Source organism: Sinohyriopsis cumingii, chromosome 5 (assembly GCF_028554795.1).
Source record: "Sinohyriopsis cumingii isolate HCF-2022 chromosome 5, ASM2855479v2, whole genome shotgun sequence".
NCBI classification, from domain to species: domain Eukaryota; kingdom Metazoa; phylum Mollusca; class Bivalvia; order Unionida; family Unionidae; genus Sinohyriopsis; species Sinohyriopsis cumingii.
The window spans coordinates 65577903-65585198 of NC_142965.1; positions in this window are offsets into that span (position 1 = coordinate 65577903).

Consider the following 7296-nt stretch of genomic DNA (forward strand, 5'->3'; position numbering starts at 1 on the left):
CGGGACGATAACAGATATTTAATGTCGCCAATCTACGTCTTATGCACATGACAAAAATGAAAGACGGCTAAGAAAACTAAGACTCAGAAAACTCTGTAATATTAGGATACCAATAAAACATAATATACTAGAGGCAATGTGACCATTAGCAATTTTTTAATTTCTGTCCACCACTGGTAAACTACATTAGAATTCCGATGGTTCAGTCATTTATTACTCGCGTACATGGGATTACTTAAATTGTCTCTCTAATCCCATTAGTAAAAATGTCTCTTGCTCATGACCTCAAAACTCGAGGCAAAGAAGGACTCGAGCAAAACAAAAATTGTTTCAACACATTCCAAGTTTGCACATGGTATACATAATATATATAATGTTATGAAATTCTTTAGACATAGACTAAATAAGGTATTTGACGTATTTCCTAGGTAAAACCACATTTTATCTGTCACCAAGTTAAAGAAGGACAATTATTTACATTAAAATTTTGAACCTGATATCTTGCTTGAACCAGTTTTACAGCTGTATATTTTGCTATTTAGGTCTTACACGTTATATGTGTAACTAATGAAAAGCAATGTTGAAAAATAAAAGGCAATCACTGACCCCGTCTTATTACAGATGCATAAAAAGCTGTATCATAATGCTTATGTATTGTCTTTAAAGGTTAATTAAAGCAATATTTATAATTCGATATGACTGAGATCTTCTTTCTTACAACTGACATTGCAACGTATGTCTGTGAACCGTGAAGACAGTGAGATATTATATTTTGTGTTGTTGAACTCTGTCCAAACTGTTTTGCACATGTTTAAGGCATTAGTCCAGGAAACCAACCACTAACTTCTAAGAAACATTCAAGCTTTACAGAGAGTAAACTAACATTGTAAAATAGATAACATATTTTGACTCTAGATATTTCCGTAAAATCATTTATGTACTGTTTGTACGTCAGTGTAGCTTGCATGTGCGCATAGTGTACAGTCGGCCAATAATCACTGATAGTGACAGGCTTTCTTTTCTCATTTCCAGTAACTTTCTAATACATGGAATAGCTACCTGTAGATCAAAAAAGTTTGAAAATATAAACCCTGATGTATTCCCTGCTCGTGAAGTTACTAGGGCTATGAATAAGAAAGCTCTTAGGAATGAAGCGAATCAGAAAACTATTCCTTTATCTGATACATATATTGGTTAGGCGTGTGATGAGGTCAATTTTGCTCCTCAAAAGGTATTGCTCACAGTAATCCTATTTGTACTACTCATTCTCTCGATTATATTCACGCTGGCACACGACAATCACACATTGTGAAACAAGAACACGATCCTGAGATCTCCTGTTTGTTTCAGAGGCTATTAGCGGAACTGAAACCACATAAGTAGCTGCTTGGAATTTTGTTAAATATTTGGTCCTTACGTATATGTATTGTTTTTAAATCTGTAGATTGTATTAATGATAACGTTATGCATAATTGTATTATTTAATTAAATTTTGTGAAAAATCAAGTTGATGGCGTACATGACTAGGGACATTGCATTTTTCAATAACATAATGCAGAGCTAGTTTTTATATGTGAGTATATATTAAATGTTTTGATCATTAACAATGGAGGTAAACATGTTTATATTAAAATGAGCGTAGGGCTTTGATATTTCCCAATGGGAAACCTGATGCACCAGATGTTTGCCATGCTCTTTATTTTAAATTTAGTCACAGGCCGTATCTGATTCACAGCTTAAAATAGAATAGAATGGAACTTTTGAACCTCATCCTGGTTCAGTTATTGCGTCTTAGATTTTATAAAATGCTGTTATCTTGAAATATTACTCATGCTTGCCTTAGCATCTGCAATAGAATTATTCTTATTGTTATGTTCCATTATCGAGTAAGGTTGATTTATTTATTCAAATTATTTTTCACGAACTGACAAAATGCGCAATAATATTCTTGGACAGATCCATTAATTTGGAATTATAGTGAATTCAGACAAAAACATTTTGGATTATATGATTTGGATACATTCGAATACTGTAAGCACATCATCACAATCCATGTCACTGGCACATCAACACATTCAATATTGGGACTTGTTTAGAATACCACTGAAATTCCATTGGAATGTTATTAATTGTTATTAATTGGGACTTGTGTTAGGATTTCTAGGACTATTTTGAATTTAATTGACAATACTGTATGATCTTTTCAAAATGTTTACTTTGTATTCTAGGGAAAAATTACTTGCTGACTTTTACAAAACGATTTGGTTTTCGCTCTTTTCAGTTACTTAGTTTAAGACCATAGAGTGGAGACTCTCGTTCGTAGCATACACCCAGCATGTCAGCTCAATAATTCATTTTATCAATGTTCTCTCGTCGTTTATTATTTTGTTCACTGGTTGAGAGATAAAGAGAGGTCGGAGAGAGTATGCAATACATTTTGTTACAAGTTGTGAAAGGTGGTGCACACACTTCCAAAAACCACTAGGTGGACAGATAAACAGATGTGCAAGATTAAGTAGTCTCCAATCTAGCAGCCTTGTCCCCCCACAACTTAATGAATTGCTCGTCCGTTAATTCCACGACCTGAAACTAAATACCTTTGTTCCCATCAAAGCAATCGTGACATTAAATAGCATTATGTCACCTCAAGAGCTTTTTCCAGATGTCTCAGGTTAAATTTAGTCTTACATTAAATATCTTACTGAATCTACATTAATATTTGATATAGCTTGCTAATTCAACTGAAATGATTGGAAAGCATGTTTGAAAAGTTTCACAAAATCTCGACATCGGCATCCACAAGCGGAATAATGCCAAGCACTTTCTGTTAAATATATTATATGTCACCGAATCTGACCACGTGTAATATACACATAGGTTTATTTGGATAACAAATATCTCCCAAAGAGGTTTTATCAATCATTGATTACTATTATTCGATGATTAGTACTTGGTTTACCTAAACAGAAGAAGCAAATTCTTTAATGTTACGGTTCAAAATATTTTCCCATCACAAAGTATGTATATACGAATGCTAAAACCATATTGCATTCAAAGCGTCTTAGAGTAACAGAGTTGTTACTCGATATAGCTTCTAGTTTTAATTTGACAACGATATTTCGACTCATGTTTGAGGTTCCCGTGAAGGGACTATAACATTATTAAGTACTAGCAATACGATACAGTACACTCTCCAGACTTTCAATGTTTTAATTAGTGTGAAATAACTGGTATAAATCAATAGGTTTTTATGTTATTTTCATTATAAAATGTGTCAGTTTAAATTAAGAAAATTCACTTTTCAAGGGTACAAGAATAATTCGTAATATACAACAGTTGAATCTATTGATTTCATAACCAATGACGTTGCTTACAAGCTGTATTTACTACAACCATACAATAATAATTCGAAAGCAGAGATAAAACCGTTTTTTTCACAAAAAATAATTTTAACATAAGTGTACATGAAAATATTAAATTTATCAACACCTTGGAAACGTTTGCTGCATTAATTTTTCCCCTTACACCTCACGACCTTGAAAAATCGAATAAGCGAGGAACCAACTTTCTGAAATAACCGAGTTCACGGTGTACGGGCATACGAAATGTGGGGTGTTACCCCTCAAGGGGTGAATACGACATACAAGATGTCGCACATAAAAGTGCACATGCAAAAGAGATATAAGATGTCATGAATCAAGGTGTAAATAAATTATATAATATGTTGCGCATCATGGTGTAGGTAGAAGAGTTATTTTTTTAATATTTGTTTTCTGATTGTTGAATTATTGTCGTATTGTGCCGAGGTAATTGGAGTAAAGTGTCTTGTCTGCAGAATCAGCATGGTCTGGGAAGGATTATAAATAGCTGCTTTTTGATTGCGAGGTCAGCAGGGAAGACATGAATGCAGGAACAACATAGTAAGATACAGTATATTCTGATTGTGGCTTCTAGAAAACAACATTCAAGAAACAATATTGGCATTGACTTTAGAACTATTATTACGTTTCGTTTGCAAAAATTAAATACATTTAAATGAGACATAAACAGCTTGGGAGGAAAAAATCTAGTGTAACAGAAGAACTACAGAAAATGTCGACTTTTGAAGGGGATTGCTTACTCCAACACTTGCCACACTTATTATATCATACGTCGATTTATTACGACCAAACAATACCTGAGATAATCATAGTATCACAATACTGGCAGGCAGCATACAGTTGTTTCCATGGTCTATGAACACTATAATTTGGGACTACACGTAGCAGATGAATGTGGCAGAGTATAATTACTTTGTTTACATAATATTGCTTGTTGTAAGTTACTTTTCGCTGTAAATCTAACTTATATTTTACGTTTTCACAGTAGCCGCACACTTTAATAATTATAGACTGGGATTGATTTAAAAGCAGACAAACATCAATCCTCAGGCTTTTCTCGTTCTGTCCATTACTGATTCGGTAGAAAGCATTTAGAAACCGCAATTTGTCCTGACACACTTATGTATGTAAAATTGACATTATACACGATAGATTCTTGAGATTACCTCTCCATTTAAGATCAGATATGGATGCATTTGTCGCATTTAGAAATTAAAAGTGGAAATTCAAAAACATGAACAGTCCCAGACTCTCCAAAATTTCGAATTCCTAAAGTTCATGGCGCATATGCATAGAAATATATATATAAGCTGTCAATGCAATTTATTATTTGCGCACTATTTAACGATTCCGGGATAAGGCGCTGTTTATTCTTTAAAATATAGACTAACTTACCCATTGCAATGATTTAGTTGACAGCATTCACATATAACTGACAACATTCACATATAATTTTAAAACTTAATTTCCTCCAAAACTCAATATATGACTAATTGGGTTCTTATAGTTCATAACTATTGAGAACATATGCCTCACCAAGAAAATCCACATAGATCTTCCAGTTTTGATCTTTTCTGTTTAGAGTAACCTTTATATTGTAGCTAGTAACTAATGAGATAAACTGCCTAACCAACAAAATTTCATATATATCAAATACGGTAGTGATTCCCAAATTGTTATGTTATCATTACTCCTTCTTAAGTTTACAATATTTCGCAGAACCCCATATGTTAATCGCTGTACTTCTATGCTGCGTTAATTGAGAAAATACATACCACTTGGAACATACCTGGGACCCACAGGTTGGGAACCACTGATGTAAATCATAATTACCGAAAAACATTGGTTACACAGAGAAGCTTAGACTTAAAAAAAGCGATACTCACTTTCCCAGGATTGTAAATATGCAATATTTTTGGATCATTACTCAGGTCTCTATTCAAATGCATTACAGTTTATGTGGTAAAACATGTGTTACGCCAAGCACAAATCGTTTCATTTCGGCAATCTGATACAGAGGGAGTATGTGTATTGCTTCTTCATTTTTCTCCTCTCGAAATAACTGTGTTTATTATGTCAAGCTGCACGTCTCACACTATCGTTTTTGTTACTGTCAAAAACATGCGAGTGAAGATTCCCGTCTTTAAATTACATGTTATTCATTCTGTAAGACGGTGCAGATCCCTTTTCAAATTCTCCCATTTCTCTTTAATCTTTTTCACATACCGAAAATTCTGTATTCATTCCCAGTTATGAAATGCACATAAGCACTTCGTGCCATTATATTAAAAAAATGTTGATTTATAGCCGTTGAAAACAAAATTAGTAAACTTTTAATAAATTTTCTTATTACATAAACGGTTAATCTTACATGCTTGATCTAGCGTTCGATACAGCAGTTCAATCCGTTTTTTTTTTCGTTATCATATAACCGGATTCGAACTGATTAGTTGCCCTTTTCCGCGTCTGCGCCTAGATAGTTAATCAAACTTATATAAATCCATTTTTTAAAACTTCATTCATACACTAAAGATAAAATAATAAAAGAGTGTAAAAACGTTTATATGTGTTAAATACGAGACTCGATTTTTTCTCCACCGACACGGTATGCCATGTTCTGTATATATCGTCTCTTTTTTATTGCTGGGTATTTAAAGAGAAAGAACATTCCAGTTCTTGAGTATCGGCACATTTAGGTCATCGAAAGTTATTTCGTTGTCATTGACAAGCAGCGTCTGATTCCTTTTGGTAGCGGCAGATATGGCTAATATTTTGAAAGTTTAGAGAATAATACACCTTGTCTTTACAAACATTTCAAATTTCAAATGCAAATGTACTACAAAATTAAATAAAAATGTATCATTAGGTAAACATAGATCTTGTAAGCCAGTCTTTTGCGATAAAATAATGATATACAGGTATCAGCTAATGGTTGCAACAATGACAGCAACTAAACATGATTATGAGAAAATAAAATCTCTCAACTGAAGTCAAAGTGTTATTATCCTACCACCAAACCTTGCAATATTATTACACCATACTACATCAATAACAAAGTGACGATTACTGATGAAATGTACATTTTGTTAACTCGGAGAAAAAGGCTTAGAATAGAAGTTTGAAGTTTAAAACAATGATGTCTCGAATATCTAATATCGCTTGAATGAACATTCCGGACTTTTCGTAAAGCCATTTGTTGCCATTGAACTTAAAACGTTGAAGAAAATGGAAGAAATAAAGAACCCAAACAAACAACTTTGTTTCAAAACATTCACAGTTGAGTTGACGAACTTCTACATCATATAGCATACTTAAGAGATATAATGCTGTGCAATAACAATATGTGAATATTGCCGACAATGAATATGTTTGATTTCTCGTCTGTGTCAATAATGATACCTTTCAGTTACAGAACGTAAATTATTTGTGAATAATGTTATTATCTGGAAACTATACTGACAGTGCTTTCACAAATGCCTTCATTTTCTTATTTGTACGGATGATCCATACTTCCCTAACCTTCCAAGACAACATATGATCAGACGAAATTAAATTGCCTTTTATTAATTTTTTTCTCGTTTTGATACATTTATTAAGTGTTATTACAACATAACTCGTACTTGTCGAACGATTCAATAACATTAATTTTCAAACTGGATATAGTAAGTCACATTTTATGATGACACAATGGAAGAAGATATTCAGCATTGCAACATACTTAAATATCCATTCCAAATTCAACAGATTTCAAACGAAACGTTTATCAAACGGGAAAAATGTTGTAAAATATTCAAGTCCGAAAATATAATAAGGCAACGTGTGACAAAGTAAACAACCACTCATCATTAATAAGAAAACAATAATATTACAGAAATCAAAATGCAAAAAACAAGGACAAAATACAATTGTGATGGTC